At 37.4% G+C, this 21265-nt stretch overlaps 1 long non-coding RNA gene across 1 annotated transcript in view; it reads right to left on the bottom strand.

The window, feature by feature from the left end:
* The window catches only part of LOC144457571 (uncharacterized), a 51126-nt gene extending 37035 nt beyond the window's left edge, over positions 1-14091 (bottom strand). Inside the window, exon 1 of the long non-coding RNA XR_013486993.1 lies at positions 13987-14091. This is a non-coding gene — a long non-coding RNA (uncharacterized LOC144457571). The remainder of the gene's footprint in view (positions 1-13986) is intronic.
* Positions 14092-21265: the final 7174 nt, after the last annotated feature.

Genomic DNA, 21265 nt, shown 5'->3' with positions numbered 1-21265 from the left:
ATATACATTTATATGTATGTGTGTGGGTGTGTAATGAGTCCCTCAGTTGTATGTTGCAACCTCCTCCCACTCATCGTTCACCTTTCTATTGATCTCTGTATGATGTTCATATTTAGTTCTTTAGAGGTAGTAGTATTCCAAGTCTTATTGCCACATATCAATACCAGTCAAATATTTTTATTGAAAAAATGGGCCTTTGCTGGTTATAGGAAGCTCAGGGTCAGTAAGAGTGTTTCACAACTTCTGGAAAGTTAGCTCTGTTCTCTTCCTTTTCAATTCTTACCCAACTGGACCACCACTGTCCATATGTATTGTCTGCACCAGATACAGTATATATGCTATATAGAGCTTTCTAAAAAAATTCCCTAGGGTGTCCACTCAGATCCATTTTGAAATCTGAATGGTAGACATATTTTATCCATTCGGTCTTTCCTGCACTGATGAACAGGCCAAACTACTTTGAGTGATTTCAGATCTCTTTCAGGGAGGCTCGTGGTATTTTAGCTCTTGATGGAATCAATACAATGTCATCCACAAACAGAAGTATCTAGAGGACCTTACCATCTGCAGAAAATCCTTTCTTAACTAGAACTCTGTGTAGAATCTCCATCAAGGTAGGGAATAGATAGTTAAATATAAGGTAGTTAGGGAAGATGGGCCCTAGCAATTGGGAAGATCAAAAAGGTAGTGGTGCTTGAGTTGCATCTTGACAGAAGTGAAGGGTTCTAGGAGGCAGCAGTGAGGAGGAAGTTTGTTCTAGACATAGCAAAGTATCAGTGTAAAATCATGGAGATGGAAGATAGAGTATCATGTTGAGGGACAAATAACAAAACCAGTTTGACTAAACCACAGAATGCAGTAAGGAGAATAATGTTAAATAAGGCTAGAAAGATTGATAGACACCACCTTGTAAAGGATTTTAAAAGCTAAACTGAGGAGTTTATGTTTATTCCTAAAGATAATTGGGAGCCATTGGAGTTTATTGAATAGGGAAGTGACATGGTCAGATTTATGCTTAAGGATTTTAGTCATATCACTTCAGAAGCTGTATGAAGGATGAATTGGAGTGGGAAGAGATAAGTCAGGGAGATCAATTAGGAGGCCATGGAAGGAAGGAAGGAAAGAAAGAAAAGAAGGAAGAATGAATTTATTCAGTGCCTACTATGTACTTAGCATTGTGCTAAATGCTTTATACATATTACCTTACTTGATACTCACAATAACCTAGGAGATAGGTCCTGTTATGATCCCCATTTTACATACAGTTACGTAAGCTGAGGCAAAGATTAAATGATTTACCCAGAGTCACACAACTAGTGTCTTGAAACCAAATTTGAACTCAGGTCTTCCTGATTCTAGGCTCAGGGTTCTATCTACTGCACTACCTAACTTCCTAATAATCTGGATAAGGTGACTTGAAGGTCTGAACTAAGATGGTGGTCATGTGAGTAGAGAGAATCAGTCAGATTTAAGAGTTGCTATAGAATTACAAATGCCACAAATGTGATTGGATATAAATACACACATACGTGTGTGTATGTGTGTGTGTGTGTGTATATGTGTATATATATATATATATATATATATATATATATATATATATATATATATATATATATATATATACATATATATATGAAGAATGTAAAGTCAACAAACATGTATTAAGCACCTTCTATGTGCCATGCATTATGCTCAACTCTGGGGGATACGGTGAAAGACAAAAATGCAGTCCCTACCCTTGAGCTTACATTTTAATGAGAGAGAAAACATGCAAGCAACTATGTACACTATATATATACATATACATACACACACACACACATACATATATATATATATAATAAATGGGAAGAAATTTCAGAGAGAAGGAACTACAAATCTATTTCAGAAGAGGAGATTTAAATTGAATCTTGAGAGAAACCAGGAGGTAGAGATGAGAAGGAAAAACATTCCAGGCATGTGGGACAGCCTGTAAAAAGGCATGGAGTTGGTAGATGAAGAAAATTGAGCATGATGCTGAATTTATGAACCTGAACCTGGAGACAAGAAGAATGATGGAGGATTTAAAAAAAAGAAAGAGTTTAAATACATGAAAGAGCAGAAGGAAGTTCAGAAGAGGACACAAGCAAAGCAGTGTTGTGACTTGTGTGTTAAATTTAGTATATTTTTTAAACTGATACAATGTCATAGTTTCATAAACAGGCCTCTTTCCTGTTCTTTGTATATAGAAATGTTCATGTGTGTTAGTGTTTATTAAATTCATAAGAGACATTTTTAAAATGGGATTTGAAAAGTGGTGGTCTTGGAGAGAGATGTTTCAATAGAGTGCTAAGCTTGAAAGCCAGATACTAAGAGGCTGAGGAGGAGTAAATAGGCAGAAAATGAAGTATAAACTACTCTTTTTATAAGTTTAGCAATGAATAATAGAAAAAAATACAATAGTTTGAAAGGATGAAAAAGGTCAAGGGAAAGTTTTTTTCAGTAAAGAAGAGACCTGAGCATTGTTATAGGCCTTATCAAAAGAACCACTGGAGAGGAAAGGTTTACAGATGAGAGAGAATGATCCACAGAGCAAAGTCCTGGAGGGAATGGAGTCAATGGCAGAAGTCAGCCACCTTCTTTTTTGAGACCAGAGCAAAAAAAGAGGATGATTTAGACTATAGAGAAATTTTAGCATGTAGAAGATGGGAAATGAAGAGGGGAGGTCATGACAAAGGCCTTTAATCTCACCATGCTATCAGAACACGAGTAGAGTGATTTGTGACCACATTGTATTTTTCCCTTAGCCTTTCAACCAATAAGAACACATAGGATCTTGTTCTAAGATGGAATGACATTCTGACAACATAGGGTTAAGAAAATTGGGCTAATGTACTAAGAAGGCACCTGTCATGAAGTCTCACAAATAACACACAATAACTTTGGTTTTCTTTTATGAGAGATAAAATGTAATAAGCTGAGACCCTAGTGCTTAGGGCAGATAAACAAAGAGTAACGAATACTTTTCACAGAGAATGAAGACAAGTATATAAAATGTTCCATTCAAAGAGGCATAAACACTTCATTGCTGTTGGTTATCAGAACACAGAAACAAAATGCATTAAATAAAAAGGCTTCTTCAATGTGCCGGAAAGGTTAATATCTGTATAAATAATTCAAATTAATTTCAAAAAGAAAAAAAAAACAAGTATTGTGTTTCCCCATGACATATGGCATTTGGCATGTGTCCATGTTACACAAGAGGAAATCTATATTATGTTACAAAGCAGTAGAAAGAGCCTTATCAGGCCTTTTTGGAAAGAGAAAAGAGGAATTTTATCCACTGTTTTCCCCCCTTGAGGAAAAATAGATAATAGGGAAGCGCTATATATTGAATGGGGTTGAATAGAACTAGAAAACTATGAAAATAGCTGCCTAACAGGCTTTTTCCACTCTGCCTCCTCTAACCTATTCTCCACTACCAGATTATGCCTTGATCTACTTATACCCCTCCTCTGCTCAAAATCCTTCAATGGATCCCTATTGCCTACCAAGGAAAATTTAATTGCAACTAACAGATAGATGGTCTTTTAAGGTTTATAAGTACATTCCTTCCAACAACCCTCTGAGGTAGTTCATACAAGTATAATTTTTCCCATTTTACAGATGAAGAATCTGAGGCTCAAGAGAGGTGAAGAGATGTGTCCATATAAAAGCTAGAATTTGCAGGTCTCCTTGGTCCACAAACAGCTTTCTGTTTACTGTATCACCTTATCCTGGCATTCAAGGCCCTGCACAATCTTTCATGACTAACTTTCCGACTGTATGCATTTGCCTCCATGTACTCCATTTAAATCAACCTGCACAAATTATTGTCCCTCAAACATGCCCTGCAACTGTTCTCTTCTGCACTCTTGCTCAAAATGTTCCTTATGCCTGGAGTTCATGCTGTCCTTGTCCTCCCTGTTGAATGCTATTGAATTCCTACGTATCCTTTGATGTACAACTAAACTCTGCTTCCATTAATCCTTTCTTGATTACTCCAGTTGGTAATGGCCTCCTCAGACCTAGTATGATATATTGGGAAAACACTTAATATATTTATTATTCAGCATTATTACTTTCTCCCTAAACTCAACCATCTTACCAGAATGGGGTCAGAGGGCTCCATTCTGAAAATCACCCAAGTTCACAACCTCAAAGTTATCCTCAGGTTACACTCTTACTCATTACCCCCATATCTAAACACTTCCCAAGCTTTTTTGTTTGTTTTTGTAGGCAATGGGATTAAGTGACTTGCCCAGGGTCACACAGCTAGTAAGTGTCAAGTGTCTGAGGCCAGATTTGAACTCAGGTCCTCCTGACTCCAGGGCCAGTACTCTATCCACTGCCCCACCTAGCTGCCCCCTTGCCAAGTTTTATAGATTCTACCTTTGCATCATCTCTCACATCTGCTCCCTTACCTGTATTCATAGTTTAATTCAGTCCTTCAGCTTCTTGTATTTGGCATTTTATCTTCCATTCCCTTGCCTCTGCACAGGTTACCCCCGCCCCACGGCTGAAATGTTCCTGCTCCTCATCTCCAGCTCTTGGAACTAGTAGCCTTCTTCAAATCTCCCTTCAATTGTTACCTCCTACAAGAGATCTTTGCTAATTCTCCCCAGGTGCTAGTTCTGCCTCAGCTTGAAATTATTTTCTATTTATTTAGCATATTGTTTTTTTTTCCATCTGTGTATATGTTGTTCCCCCAAATAGGATTTAAACTTCTTGAGAAAAAGTGTTTAATAAATGTTTGTGTAATTAAATTATACTGAATTTCACTATGTCTTCCAAGAAGTCCACATAGACCTGAAACAGAGGGTATCAGACTTTCTATGGTGTTCTCTCCTCATCAACAATGGGAGGACCACCACAAATGGGCTGCAATTTGCATCACTGGATGAGTGAAATCACAGACCCATTGACATATTAAAGTGTGAGAATGTGTTCCTTTCCCTTAACAGACTGTGAATTCAATGAGGGCAAGAACCATGTCTTAGCTAAATGCTATCTTTCTTCTAGTACCTATCACAATACTAATACCATAGTAGGTACTTGAGAAATGGTTCTTTGATTTGAATAGAAGGGACTGATGAAGTCATGTGAGTCAGAATTACACCCAAGCCATCAAAAACTAATAGTTGTCTGCCCTTTTATAAAGCTCTTCGTATTGTCAATGGCCTCCCTCATTCCACAGGCTATTACAATAGTAAATCACTTTTCCTGCCAGAATTGTCTTCCTTTTTCTTCTAAGCTAAGCCTCTTGTTTCAATTTTAGTGCATTTTCACCAGTTTTTCTCCTGTGAGGACGTAAGAATTGGTCTCCTCATGATCTCCTCATGATAACAAAGTTATCACTGGGTTTTCTTATCCTTGGCTACAAGGATCCCAACTTGTTTGATTTTTCTTCATGGGATCTACTTTTTCTTTATTCATTTGTCCTGCTTTTCTTTTAATTTCTGGAGACTCCTTTGGATCTGTAAGGAGGTTCTACTTATCAAGTCTAAGGATCTAGTTTTACCAGTGAGTTTCTCCTTTCATTTGAAGAAGCAGCAGTTCATTTCAACAAGATTTTAGCTTTAGTGAGAAATACAAACAGAAGATGAAATTAATCAAATGATTTCTTGAAGTCCAACCTCAAAGGTCCCAACTACTAATAATCACTTTGAAAGGTATATCACATTTTCTAAGCCATTGGAAAATCCAGCAAAAAAAATCTTTAAATTTAATGAAACATCAGTGACCCAATTACTTGTCCATCCTGGAGTCAAGTAGTAAAATAGATACAGAATTACAACTTGTTCTGCTGTTTTTCACAGGAAGTAGAACTTATCATCCAGTCTTGGAAATTGAGCAAAGTTTGGATCTTTCAGGCTAGTCAGATACAAATTCTAGAAATACGTTCCATTACCACCAATCCTACCTACCATCTCTAGGAAATTTATCCAGTGTAGATGGATCATCTTCCTTTCCTCAGTGCGGTTAGCAACTCTTTTTCTTGGAAGTACATAAATTTAAAAAATAACAAAAGTAAAAAAAAAATAGATGTAGATATGTATACACATTTTTATTTGTTAGATTTTTGTGTATATGTATATATATATATGTGTGTATGAGTATATATATTATATATGTATACATATATATACTGATACTAAAAATATGTATGCATATTTTGTTTCCTCTGAGTTCACTTTTGAAGGAAGACGTAGAGGGGAAATGATTGCTATCCTCAAATGTTTGAGGGGCTGTCATGTGAAAGAGGGATTAAACTTATTCTTTATAGCTCCAGACCAATGGTTGGAAGAAAAGTGAAGCAAATGTCACCACAGTATGAAGAAAAACTTTCTTATCAGAGATATCTACCTACTGTACTCCAAATGAAACCAAAATTTATATTTAGTTATATGGTGTGAATATATTTGAAGATGAGTCTTTCTGACTCCAGGCCCAGAGCTCTATCCACCTAGTTGACCCTCTAGCATATAGTAAGCACTTAATAAATGATTACTGACTGACTGACTGATTGAATCATCCTGCTGAGGCCAGTATCCATGCCATGACACTAACATTCAACAACACCCTTATAAAGTATATTATAAAAGAAAAGTGTATTTGTGGCCACCACCATCCACCCTGGGCACTAAAAATGCCTGATATACTCAGAGCCAGACTTACCCCAACCACAGGAGAACTGACACTGGATTTGGAGTCAGGAGACCTGGATTTGAATCCTGACTCTGCCACTTACTTCTTGTTCACTCTTCAGCTAATCAATTCATGTCTTTGGGCGTCCATTTGGATTCTAATGTAATAATAAAAATAATCCTTACTTGATCCTTCCACCTCACTATCATCCTATATGTCATATCTGCCCTTTGTAGCAAAACTCCTTGAAAAGGCAATCTACAATAGGTGCCTCCACTTTCTTTCCTCACTCTCCTCTCAACAATTTGGCTTCCCACCTTCATTGGAACTACTCTCTCTAAAGTTGCTAATGGTCTCTTAGTTGTCAAATCCGATGGCCTTTTCTCAATCCTCACTCTCCTGGAGCTCTCTGCAGCCTTTAACACTGTTGATCACTCTCTCCTTGACAATCTCTTCTCTCTAGGTTTTCTGGACACGACTCTCTCCTGATTTACCTCCTACCTATCTAACCACTCCTTCTCTGTCTCCTTTGCTGAAACTTCTTCCAGATTACACTCTTTAATCATAGGTGTCCATCAGGGTTCTGCCCTATGCCCTCTTCTCTTCTCCCTGTCTACTACTTCACTTAAGGATCTCATCATCACCATGGAATTAATTACCATCTATTGCTGATGATTCTCAAATCTATCTATCCTGCTCCAATCTCACATCTCCAACTACCTTTGAGACAACTAGAAATGGATGTCCTTTAGACATCTTAAACTTAATATGTCCAAAACAGAACCTGTTACCTTTCCCCCTAAACCCATCCCACCTCCTGCCTTCACTATTACTGTAGAGCCCAGTTCTTAGGCTTACAATCTAGGAATCGCCCTATATTCCTCACTGTCTCTCACCCCCATATCCCATCTGTTGCCAAGGCCTGTTGATTTCACCTCTTGAATACATCCCCTTCTCTTCTCTGACACTCTCACCCCTCTAGGGCCTGCCCTTATCACCTCATGCCTGGATCATTGCAATAGCCTGCCAGTGAGTGGATCGGCCTACCTCAAGTCTCTCCCCACTCCAACCCAATGTCCATTTAGCCACTAAAGTGATTTTCCTAAAGCACAAGTCCAATCATGTCACTCTCACCCCTCCAATCAATAAACTCTAGTGACTTCCTATTGTCTCCAGGAGCAAATACAAAATGTTCTATTTGGCATTCCGAACCCTTCATAAACTAGTTCCCTCCTACCTTTCCAGTTATCTCACACCTTACTCCCTACCATATATATATATATATACACACACACACACATATATATACTCATCAATCCAGTGACAGTGGCCTCCTGACTATTCCATATACAAGATACTCCATCTGTCAGCTCAGAACATTCTCTCTGGCTGTCCTCTGTGCCTAAAATGCTCTCCCTTCTCCACCCTAACTATTGACCTCCCTGGCTACCTTTAAACCCAACTAAAATTCCACCTTCTACAGTAAGGTTTCCCCCAACCACACACACCTCTTTTTGGAGACAACTGGGATTAAGTGAATTGCCCAAGGTCACAGGGCTGGTAAGTGTCTGAGGCTAGATTTACACTTAGGTCCTCCTGACTCCAGAACGAGTGCTGTATTCACTGTATCACCTTGCTGCACCCTCCCTAAGCCCTCTTAATTCCAGTACCTTGCCTCTGTTAATTATTTCCTATTTATCCTGTATATAGCTTGCTTTGTGTATATTTGTTTGCATGTTGTCTCCCCCAATATTATATTCTCCTTAAAGGCAGGGGCTGTTGTTTGCTTTTTTTGTATCTCCAAAACTTAGCATGGTACCTGGAAGGTGCTTAATAAATGCTTATTTACTAATATTAGTAATAATAACTATCATCTCAATAGCACATTAAGGTTTGCAAAGAGCTTTACAAATATTATCTCATTTGATCCTCACGACAATCCTAGGATGTAGGTGTTATTATTATTATCGCCATTTTACATTTGAGGAAACTGAATCAGACAGAGGCTAAATAAAGTGCCTGAGGCCACACAGCTAGTAAGTGTATGAGAGTAGATTTGAACTCAGTTCTTCCTGAGTCCAGGCCCAGAGCTCTATCTACTATGCCACAGAAAAGATTTTTGCTCTTCCCTATTCCATTTCCTGCCTCTAGTTGACCTCAAAACTAATTGATCTGGCTACATATGAATTAAATTAATTTATCTGAACTGTTTATGTCTAATGATCTGTAACAAAATAGTGATTATGTAAAACTTTAAATATGTCAGGTTAACTTTTTAAGGTTATTTTATTATACTTATTTATTTTTATTATTTATTATATTTCATGTTTACAATACTCTGCCAAAGTCCTACACTGAAGCTTTGTCATGTCCTGGGGGTGACCCTGGGTTCTGGAAGGCTATTCCAATGGAATATAATGTCTGGCTGGAGAGGCTTTGAATGTGAATCTTTTGACAGATTGTATGTTTTCCAAGTTTGGAAGGCTCATCCTCAAGTTATAATAATAGAATCATTGTTTTATAGCTAGAAGAGACCTTAGATTTCATTGATCAAATCCTTCTCCCTCATTTTACAGATGAAGAAACTGAGGCTTAGAGAGGTTAAGTGGCTTGTCCAAAGTCACACAGGAAGTGATAGAGGAGGGATTTGAATCCATGTCCTCTGGCTTTAAACTTAGTACTCTTTTCTCTGCACCATGCCACATGGTGATAAATTTTTCAGCCACAGAAATTCTTTTTATTTTTTTTAAGTGAGGCAGTCAGGGTTAAGTGACTTGCCCAAGATCACACAGCTAATACATGTCAAGTGTTTGGTCTGAGGTCGAATTTGAACTCAGGTCCTCCTGACTTCAGGGCTGGTGCTCTATCCACTGCGCCACCTAGCTGCCCCTCAGCCACAGAAATTCTTGAAGGCCTGCTTGCTAAGAGTTGGAGGAATTATGATATGGAACTTCCATCAAGAGGAATCAAGAGATCACAGACCCTTGAAATCCTGAAGCACTACAACACTATACCCATTTCTTATATGGTCAGTCTTCAGAGTCAGTTGCTGGTCATTCATCCAAAATTTTCTGAAAATTAGGGGGAACTTTGGCCTCAAGACAGGTACTAAAAGTGGAGATGGCAGTGAGGGAAAATACCCACAAATGAATGCAAAAAGCATTTATTAGCATTTACTATATGCTAGTCACCGTGCTAAGCCCTGGGGATAGAAATATTTTTTAAAAAGTGATACAATACAAATAAGGACAACATATGTACTCAATAAATTCCAGTGGTTCTCTATTGTGTCTAGGATGCAATATAAACTCCTGTTTGGCTTAGTCTTTTACAAACCGGCTTCCACCTACCTGCCCAGCCTTGTGAGACATTACTTCCCTTTCTGCACTGTAAGGTAGAGCCTAACTGGCTCCATGCCTCTGTGCAAATACTTCTCCACGCTGCAACGCTCTCTCTACTTGCTGCCATTTCTTGATCTTCCTGGCTTCTTCCTTCAAGAGCAGGGACTGCTTTTTTTTTTTTGCCGTTTTTGTGTATTGTGTGTAGTGACAGTAAATGCTTGTGGTTTGATGACTACCTCCCAGTCTCACTATTCATCTACTTTTCAACTCAAAAAGTCTGTCACTTACCTTTGCATCTTCTCATCCTCTGTATTCCATCATTTGAAAAATTCTGTCATTTTTCCTTTGAAAAATGTTTCTTAGATTCTTCCCTGCTACAGTTCCACTGCCATTTCTCTAGTTTAGACTCACACCACCACCTTTCTGGTTTCCTACAGTTTTTCCTTGATTGGCCTTCTTGTTTCCACAATATCCCTATTCCAATTCATCCTGCATGCCACTGCCATATTATCTTCCTAAAATACTGTTTTCATCATATCATTTCCTGCTCAGGAATTTTCAATGACTTCTCACTCCTGGTCAGATAATGCCTGACATTCAAGATCCGCTGTAATCTGTAATCTGCTATCCTTACCTATTCCAGTTGATTGTTACTGCTCTCTGGCCTGAATCCTTCACCCTAGCCTAACCATCTCATTCTTCTCTCACACCTTCCCTGTACCAAGTTTTGTTGTTTTTTAACTTGTGCTGTTACTCATTCCTGGAATCCTTTCTCCCCCTTTTTCCATCTGTTCACATTCTTCCCACTCTTCAAAGATAATCCTAAATCCCAAATCCTCCATGAAACCTTTCTTGACCACTCTGACTCTCATTCACCTTTCTTTGATAAGTACTCCTATACCACCCAGTTTCGTACTTATATACTAGCACCTACTTCACTTCAGGAATATGCCAGATGTAGTGGTACACCTATAGTAACTGCTGCTGGAAAGGCTGAGGCTGACAAATCCCTTAAACACAAGAGTTCTGAGCTGCAGTAAAGCTAAATCTAGTCATTTATCCACACTAAGCTGGGCACTAATATGGAGAGCCCCTCAGAGCAGAGGACCACCAGGCAACCTAACACAGGGCAAACCTACCCCAGTCAGAAAAACAGAGCAAGATTAAAGCTTCTGTGCCAGCCAGTATTAGGATCTGGCCATGACTAGCTGCTACACTTTCCCTGGCCAAGAGAGGGAAACCTGGTCTCCAAAACAAAAGAAAACTTTCAAGGATCTGTATTTTGTTAGTATGGGTACTCACTCCAATAACAGCTCACAACTTCTTATCACTCTGTTCCTGTGGATGAATAATTAATTCACCATCCTGAAACCAATCTGATTGATAACCTTCTCCAAATTTAGCTAGGCTGGTTCTTGGACAAAAGACATACAATCCATTACTAAACCCATATTCAAACCCTTTTCAGCTTGATAGGGTATGCCGAAGGCTATGCGTTGCTGACCTACCTTTGATAACCAGGTCACAGCCATGCAGTGACGAGGTATTGGAATCAAAGTTTAGCGGTGGATACTACCTCATACTGTTCTTGAAACAGGTAATCTTCCCCCCCCCCAAGAAGATTAAGTTTATCAAGAAAAGGAATATAGTGTTTTCCATTTCACTTGTGTGTCTGCAGAGTTGTCTGTGAAGTGTTCTTATAGAGTAAGTAATAGATGAAGATGTGTTCAAGAAATACTTTCTTGGTTTGTAACCTCCCAATCACTAAATCAAGTAGCAAACGTTTATTAAGCATGTATACTAAGTGTCAAGATAAATATAAAGAGAATAAATACAAATAGATACAATGCAGTTAAATACAAGATGGTTAGGGATGCTGGGCGCTAATGGGTGGGGGAGGGGTGCTTGATTAAAAAAGGGCAAGTAAATACTTGGAGAAAAACCCTGTCTCTGTTGCCAGAGAAGATGATAATATTAGTGGGTAGGAAACTCCCCTTCATTCCTATTTAGTTAATCACTCTTCCCTGTGTGTTTACAGAAACAATAACAGCTTTGTTTTTTGTGGAGACATAAATGCACATTGCATGAATGTTAAATGAACTAAATATTTCAAATGAAACCCATTTCTAAAGGTTTACCAAAAAGGTTTTTTTTAAACCAGCACAAAACAGCCATAAGTAAATTCTGTTTTGAAAGGTCTCAACATGTGTATTTCAGAACAAAATCTTAACCATAAAATAAGCAGTTCTGGGGAGCTAGGATCTCTTCAAATTTATCTTTCCTTTTTTTTAATTTTTTATTTATTTATTTGGGCAATTGGGGTTAAGTGACTTGCCCAGGGTCACACAGCTAGTCAAATTTATCTTTTCTGTAGTTAGAATATACCTCAGCTATCATACTTTAGATATTTTCTTGAGGTGATGATACAAAGTCTAAGTCTGTATATATGTGAATATTTTCCTATAGTAATTTCTGAACGAGAATAGTGAACCTAATCATGGAAATGGGGATGAGAAAGAAGAGGAGAGAACCTGATGAATTTATAACTCACTGGTTTAACTAACCCTTCTTTGTATAACACATATTCAGAACTCATAATAAAACAAAAATCCAAAAGTCATAAAATAGAATAACCAAGGTCATCTGCAACCATGCATTTCCCATTTCCTAGCTAAGCTTTGCCGAGGTGCTAAGACTGGTGGTGATACTTGCAATGGTATAGCTGTGACCCAAGCAGCCCTTACAAAATTAGAGGGTCCCTTGTTGAAGAAACCCCAAAAGATCCACCTACAAGTCTCAAAGTGGTTACTAAAGCTCTAGGCTCCAACAACTATCCTAAGACTCTGCCATGTTAATTCAGTGGGGGATATTGGAGACTGCTAAAGTTCCACAAATATTATCTGTACATACAATGTCTCGTTCAACAAAACCCTTTCATGTTTCAGGAGACTATTGAAGATCTGTCACTCAGCTTGCTGAAGGTTAATTCTTCTGGTTCTTGATTTGCATGGGACTAATGCAAAAAAAAAAAGTGGTGGAGAACAAGCTAGTTCAAGTACAAAGAAGATAGCTCCTGTTCATCTTAATTTCCTCTCTCCAAGGTTGCAAATATATTATGAAGAGCTCCTTACATCTAGGGTCCTCAAGATCTACTTGTTTATTAGCAAATTGTAATTAATAAAATCACAGAGACAACTTTTGAAATTTTGGGGATTTGAGGGAGAGAATAAGGGGGCACATGAACCTCAGGAAGTGTTCTGTTAGCACTAATAAAGCTATCCACCTGATTTCCTTTTATCTCTTGAGATCAGGTCTCCAGTCTCAAATCTTGAATGATTCACCTAATCTCTCCTCACCATAGTTTCCTCTACTTCAGTTTCCCAATATATAATATTATAACTCAACCTAGGATTATAGGATCACAGAACTAGAGATGGAAGAGCCCTCAGACCCCCAACTCTGATGGGAATGGCAAAAAATTAATTGAATTGTTACCTCCTCTCCCCTACCAACATACAAAGACCTGGTTTCCTGTGAAGATATAAGATGTTATTTGATGAACCCTTATTTGAAAAAGCACTGTGACAATCTTCAGTCCTCCTAACACAATGCCACTGAAAAATAACAAAATTTTCCTATAAAGTACCATTAGCAAGAAGCCAACATTAGAAGAACGTATGCTTTTAGGCGTCAGTCAAGAACTCTAATTCTGGTGGATCATGTAAAAATACTCATGTTAACCAGATAGTCTAAAGGATGGTCTTACCCCAGGGTAGCTTGTTAAGTAAAGACATTGAGGATGAAGGGACAACAAGGGATAGCAAGTCCATTCATTTTACCAAGGTTTTATAATCTCTCAAAAGTTCCAAAGGGACTGTTTCCCTGAGGTAGTTGCCCTCCCCCATTTAATACAAATGCAGGCTTTTCCCCGACAAAATAAATACATCTTATCATAACAGGAATAAGCTTGATTTACCTGCACAGCACAGATGTAGAGATTAAGGAGAGATCCAGGCATTAGCTCAGGCCATTAAAAAATCATAAGCAGGTCATGTCCTTTCCTTGAAAAGGAGTTATGGCTTTAAAGCTGAGAAATGAATACTAGTGGTTTCCAAGGTAGTATAAACTAAACAGGTGTAACCCGAGTGTTTGTTTTGGCTCATAATTTAAGTTATAATAATCCTGTCTCTGGTGTGAATAATACATGCTAAGGGGGAAACGAAGTTGGAATCAATATCTTAAAGCTATCTGTACATATGTAGTTGATTGAATGTATGTTCTTTTAAAAAATTATGTTTTGATCACCCACTTAAGGCAATTAGAACAGTGCTGTATCTCCTTTAAGATTATCAAAAGCTTATTTGCTCATGACTATCTATTGGTAAATCTTATCATTTCTACTTTTACAACATCTCTCTTATACACCCCCTTCTCTCCACTCACAACCACACCCCTGGTGCAAGCTTTTAATACCTCATATCTGAATTATAGCAATAACTTTCTGAATGATCTCCCTGCCTCAAGTCTCTCCCCACTCCAATCCATCCTCCACCTAGCTGCCAAAGTAATCTCAAAATACTAGTCTAACCATGTCACCTCATATTCAAAAAACTCTCTATAACCTCTAGGACCAATGAAATCTTCTGTTTGTAATTTGAAAGTATAGTTTAAATTTTAGATTGTTTCTATCTATTAGGACAGCTCAATGTAAGAGATACCACAAAGAAGAACATAATTCATTGCCAAATGAATGGTTCAAAATGGTAATAAGTGGAATAGGAATTTAGAGAAGAGAAACATGACTTCAAGCTCAGGTGATTGAGAAAGAGTTTGCATAAGAGACAGGATCTGAATTGGATCTTGAAAGAAAGAAATTAGCATGGTATGTTCATTACCTCAAAAATCAGTCTATTCCATTGTTGAGAGATCTGGTTGTTGAAAAAGTCATTTATTATTCTACCCAAAGAGGTTAAGGAACTTGCCCAAGGTCATTCAAGTAGTAAGTGGCAGAGTTAAGATTCAAACTTAGGTCTGATGCCTCCAAGTTCAACATATTTTCTACTGCACTATATGCCTCCCCCGCTACCACCGCTACCCAACTTCTTCCTTTGGACTACCATATATTGGCCCTAAGTTTGCTCTGTGGAGCAACAAAGAACATCCTGCCTTTTTCATAGCAACCTTTCAAATATTTAAAGCCTTATTTGTCTTTTCTTCAGATTAAGTATCTCTAATTCCTTAAGATAACAAATTTTTAAACCCCTCACCCTTTGCTCAATCTCTCTTAAAATATGATATGATACCCAGAATTTAAAAATTTCAGATATGGTCTGGCTATTACAAGGTACTTCCTCTAAATATTATACTTCTACTAATTTGGACTAAAATTTTATTCCTCTTTTTAGTAGCCATAGCACACACTTATCTCATATTAAGCTTGTATCTAAATCCCCACTTTTTTCCACATTAGCTGTTTCCAAGGAAGGTATCATCACCTTATATAAATACATTCTACCCAGCTAGGCAAGTCTGATACTCAAAGACTCTGGATTCACTTGCCTGGGATTATTTTGACTTATCCTGTTATTTATAAGTACATGGCCATATTTTCATGTTCAAGGGAGCCATTTTAAAATATAGTTGTAATATAGGCTGTTCAGATGAGGACGTTTCCCACAGTGAGTGGAAAGGGAATATTTAAACAAAAACAGCTAGAATGACTGATAAGCCTAGCTCCTGACACCAAAGGAACTCTACCAAGCTTTACGTTTATCCTTTGCTGGATATAGATAGGTAGATAAGGGGCAGCTAGGTGGCGGAGTAGATAGAGCACCAGCCCTGAAGTCAGGAGGACCTGAGTTCAAGTGTGACCTCAGACATATAACACTTACTAGCTGCGTGACTCTGGGCAAGTCACTTAACCCCAATTGCCTCACCCCCCCCAAAAAAAACCCATATATATATATATATATAGATATAGATATAGATATAGATATAGATATAGATATAGATATAGATATAGATATAGATATATGATAGGTAGATATAGATGTGTATGTATGTATATATATGTACGTACATAAATACACATATCTTATATGTACAATATATATGTATATGTGTGCATACTCACATGCATCCTTAAAAAGGAACTATACACAATAGTTCAAAGCTTCTTATACAAACCATTTTGGGGGTGGAGAGAAGAGAGTATATTAATCCTGGCAGAGTAGTATGGTTTGTGTTTATTGCTAATTAAGTTCACAATGAAAAAGAACATTTTAGAAATCCATGTTTTAAGGATGATCTTCCTCAAAATGGGAAGAGAGGAGGCATAATAAACAAGAAGACAATGGATAAAAAGAGAATATACCGCTATATTTATCGACTGTTGAGCATGTGAATCATCTCCATATTTATTCCTCAGACTCACAAAACTATTTATCTTCATTATAATCAATTCATTCAATATTTTAGATCCAAACAGGAAGTTTTAGCTATAGTTATTCTGGTTTACAGAACTTAACTCCAAAGGGCAATTAAGCATTTTTAGCAATCTATCATAACTTGTAATTTTTTTTAACTTTTCATTTTTTAGAGTGAGAAGAAAGTAGTTTAGTGTCCCTGGAAACTCTACCCAGTACCTTGGTATCATAATATTCAGCAAAGGCACTATGCTAGGTGCTGGTATTACAAATATGAATAAGAAACAATCCCTTTCCTCATTCTGATAGGAGAGATAAAACTATATAATATAATAGGCAAAAAAGAGGTCAAAAGTGCTATGAAAAATTCAAGGATCGTAGATTTAGAGCTGGGAAGTACCTGAGAAGTCATCTAGTTCAGCCTCCTCATTTTATAGATAAAGAAACTGAGGACCAGAGAAGTTAAATGACCTGCCCCGGATCCACATACGTAAGTAACAGAATCAGGAGTTCAACCAAGTTAGGCAGACACCATACTCAGGTGCTATTTGGGATCACTTAAATCTGGGGCACTCAGAGAAGCCTTTGGGGGAAAGAACGCACTAGAGCTAAATTTTGAAGAAAGATAAACATTTCAACAGTTCAACAGTTGGTGAAAAGAGTCTATTTTAGGCATGAATTTTAGAATGGTCAAGGGCATAGAAATAAGGAAAGGAAGATTATTGGGGATGATGAATACTCTAATTTGGCTACAAGAGAGATTACATGAAGGGGAGCAATGTACACTGAAGCTTGAAAGGTAAGTTGGAACTAGATGGTGAAGACCCTGGAACACCAGGCTGAGGAATTTGTATTTTATTAAATTAGCTGAGGGAAGTGAGAGTATTTCAAAATGATGCATTAGTAAGATTTAATGGGCAATAATTTCAGGTATGTATCAGAGTAAAGAGACATGAAGTAGGGAAAGTGGTTAGGAGGCTGTATTATAATAGTTTAGTCAACAGGTAATGAAATTGACCATATATTGGGGTTTAATAACATACTGAAATTTTGAGGATGCAACCAAAGCAGTATTTAGGGGGAAATGTATATCTCTAAATATTTTATCAATAAAAGAGAGAGAACCGATCAATGAATTGAGCATGCAACTAAAAAACTAGAAAAACAACAAATTAAAACCTTCCATTAAACACTACAATAGAAATCCTGAAAATCAAAAGAGAGATTAACAAAATTGAAAGCAAAAATACCCCATTTAACTAGGAAATATAACTAGGAACTTTTTTTTTAGTCAATTAAATGCTTGAGCATTTGAGCTAATGACTTCATCAAGAGAAAGAAGGTGGAACACTAATGCATTGTTGATAAAGTTGTGAATTGATGTGACCATTCTGGAGAGCAATTTGGAACTATGCCCAAAGGGCTATAAAATTGTGCATGCCCTTTAATCCAGTAATACCACTACTAGGTCTGTACCTCAAGGAGATCATAAAAAAGGGGAAAGGACCCAAATGTACAAAAATACTTATGGCAGCTCTTTTTGTGGTGGCAAAGAAATGGAAATTGAGGGGATGCCCTTCAAATTGCAGAATGGCTGAACAAGTTGTGGTATATTAATTTAATGGAATATTATTGTTCTATAACAAATGATGAGCAAGCAGATTTCAGAAAAACCTGGAAAGACTTATATGAACTGATGCTGAGTGAAGTGAGCAGAACCAGGAGAACATTGTACACAGTAACAGCAATATTGTATGATGACCTGCTTTGATAGATTTAGCTCTTCTCAGCAATACAAGAATCTAAGACAATTCGAAAGGACACATGGTGGAAAATGCTATCCACATCCAGAGAAAGATCTATGGAATTTGAATCCTAATCAAAGCATACTATTTGTTGTTGTTGTTGTTGTTGTTTCTTTCTTGTGGGTTTTCCCTTTTGTTCTGATTCTTTTTTCACAATATAGCTAATGTGGAAATATGTTTAACTATATCAGATTGTTTGCTGTCTTGGGGAGGAGGGCAGGGAAGAAGGGAGAAAAAATTTGAACTCAAAGTCTTACAAAAGTGAATGTTGAAAACTATGTTTACATCTAATTGGAAAAAATACTATTAAGTGGGGGAGGAGGGGAGGGCAGAGAGGAGAGAAAGAAGTAAATCAAATTACCAGTATCAAAAAATGAAAAAGGTGAATTTACAATCAATGAAGGAGAAATAGAAATTATTAGTAGCTATTGTGTCCAAATATGTGGCAATAAAATTAAGAATCTAAATGAAATGGATGAATATTTGTGAAAATATAAATTACCCAGATTAGCAGAACAGGAAGAGAGGACTTAAACAGCATTATCTTAGAAAAAGAAATTTAACAAGCCATAAGTGAACTCCCAAAAGGAAAAAAAAACCCAAGACCAGATAGATTTACAAGAAAATTCTTCAAACATTTAAAGAACAATTAATTTCATCAATATATAAACTTTGAAAAAATAGGAAAAGAGGGGATTCTACCAAATTCCTTGTCTGACACAAATATTGTTGCGATACCTAAGCCAGGCCAAGCCAGAACAGAGAAAAAAAACTATGATCCCTAATAAATATTGATGCAAAAATTTTAAATAAAATATTAGCAAAGAGACTACAAAAATAAGTCACAAAAATTATACACTTTAACCAGACTGGATTTATATGAGGACTATTGGACTGGTTCAATAGTAAGAAAACTGTGAACATAGTAAACACTATTAATAATAATAACAAAATAATATAATTATATCAGTAGATATGGGAAGTTTTTGACGGGATGTAACATTTATTCTTGCTAAAAAAAAAAAAGCAATAATCATAGCAATAAATGGAGCTTTCCTTAAAACGGTAAGTAGTATTTGTATAAAACCAAGAGGCAGCATTTATCTGTAAAATGGTATAGAGGTCTTTCTGATAAGATCAAGGGCAAATCAAGGATGTCCATTATCACCATTACTATTCAATAGTGCTGGAAGTGCTAGCCATAACAAATAAGACTAGAAAAAGAAACTGAAGGGATAAATACAAAGGAGAAATAAACTGCTTTGTTTCTTGTTTTGTTTTGCTTTTGCCAATGATATGATGGCTTACTTAGAGAACTCTAGAGAGTCAGATAAAGAGTGCAGACTAAGGTATATCTTTATTTTTTAATAACTAATATGGGAATTTGTTTTACTTGATTATACTTATTTGTAATAGTTTTTGTTTTTCTTGTTTTTTCTCTGGGGGGGTAGAAGGAGAGAAAAAATTCAGAATTAAAAATAAAATTGAATTTAAAAAAGAATGAGAGCTTGAACAAGAATCGTATGATAATATGTTGAGAGTTAGAATGGACTTTACAATCCATCTAGTCCAACCTACCTCATATTCCTAATAATTTTTAGAGATTGGGAATTAGCCTGAAAAGGGAAGTTAAATGACTTGTCCAAAGTCACATATGTAGTGAGTGCTCTGGTAGGAGCAATGTCTTAATTTCTCCCATGTGCAAATTAGTCTAATTTTTCCTTAAAAAGTGTTAAAATTGTCCTTGAAATTTGATTGGCTTAAGGGACTTAGGGCCCATCAGTGACAGTGAAGGCCTTGTGGCAACACTGTTCTGGCACAGGGGAGCAGTCAGGCCTGGGCATAGAGGGGCAATGCTCCCCCCAGAATGGGAGGGAACAGTCAAGCACCAGTGGCATCGGTGCCCACAGTGTGCTATTGCCCCAAAATGGGGTTTGAGGGGAATGGCAGCATCAGCACTTACATGGAGGGGCAGAGTCAATCCCTGGCATAGGACAGTCAGACCTTAGTAAAAGAAGCTGTCTTGCCCCAAGCTCAGATGATCAGTAGCAATACCTGTAACAGCGCTTAGACAACCTGTCATGGTGGTAGAAGTGGTAGCAGTTGATCCTACCAAGGCCTGAACAGTAGCAGCAGTGTGTACCCAAGGGGCAGTACCCATGGGTAACAGCACTGGCCCCAGTGGTAGGGCCCTCCTGGTTCACAGGACTCAACAAGATGGGCACTGGCATGGACAGTGACAAAGACATATCCACTCTAGCCCTTTATTCACTGTAACAAAGATTTTTATTTGCCCCTTCACATTGCTACAAATCCAATACCCAAGTGAATATTTAACAGCTCCTGGCTTGGGGTCCTTGGGGCACAGGGCATGGGAAGTCAGTCATCAAAGACTGGGATTTTTGTTTTTAATTTTCCTATAATCAGTCACTCTTTTATGGGACTATTGCATTGTTTGTTTTATTTTTGTTTGCTAACTTTCTGTTAATTTATCTTTTAATCCTCAGGTACTACCCATATCAGGCTTCTTGGACCCCTGAAGTCAGGGTTTACCAGTAATAGCTACAAAATTGCCTAAGTAGTGGAAGGTCCTCTAGAGGACCATAAGGACCTTACCACAAGGAGTAGGGTGTGGTGGGAGTAATATCCTACTCCCCAGCCCATCCCTATTCACATCAGGTTAGTTGTTTTGTTTTTCTTAAAGGGTATTGAAATGATCCTTGAGATTTTTGTTGGCTCCAGAGACTGAAGTCTTAGGTTGTTGACTTCACTTCCGGGCTATCTGAGGAGCTCTGGCCTCTGAGTCTTGGCTGGTAGATTACAATGGACATCTTAGAGATGAGAACTTCATTCAACTCAATCACCTCTTCTCAATGCATATCCTCACTTGAATATTCTTCTGCTTTTGTAAATTGCAGTAAATCTATTTTTGTTAACTATTGAATAACCTACAAATGACTCATTTCATTGCAATATCGAATTGGAACCTAAACTATCAGGGGACTGGCCTAAGTAAAGCTTAGTC

The sequence above is a fragment of the Phascolarctos cinereus genome, unplaced genomic scaffold (genome assembly GCF_003287225.1).
Source record: "Phascolarctos cinereus isolate Bilbo 61053 unplaced genomic scaffold, phaCin_HiC Scaffold_5;HRSCAF=322, whole genome shotgun sequence".
In the NCBI taxonomy this organism is placed as follows: Eukaryota; Metazoa; Chordata; class Mammalia; order Diprotodontia; family Phascolarctidae; genus Phascolarctos; species Phascolarctos cinereus.
This window is presented reverse-complemented; position numbering and strand designations above follow the sequence as displayed.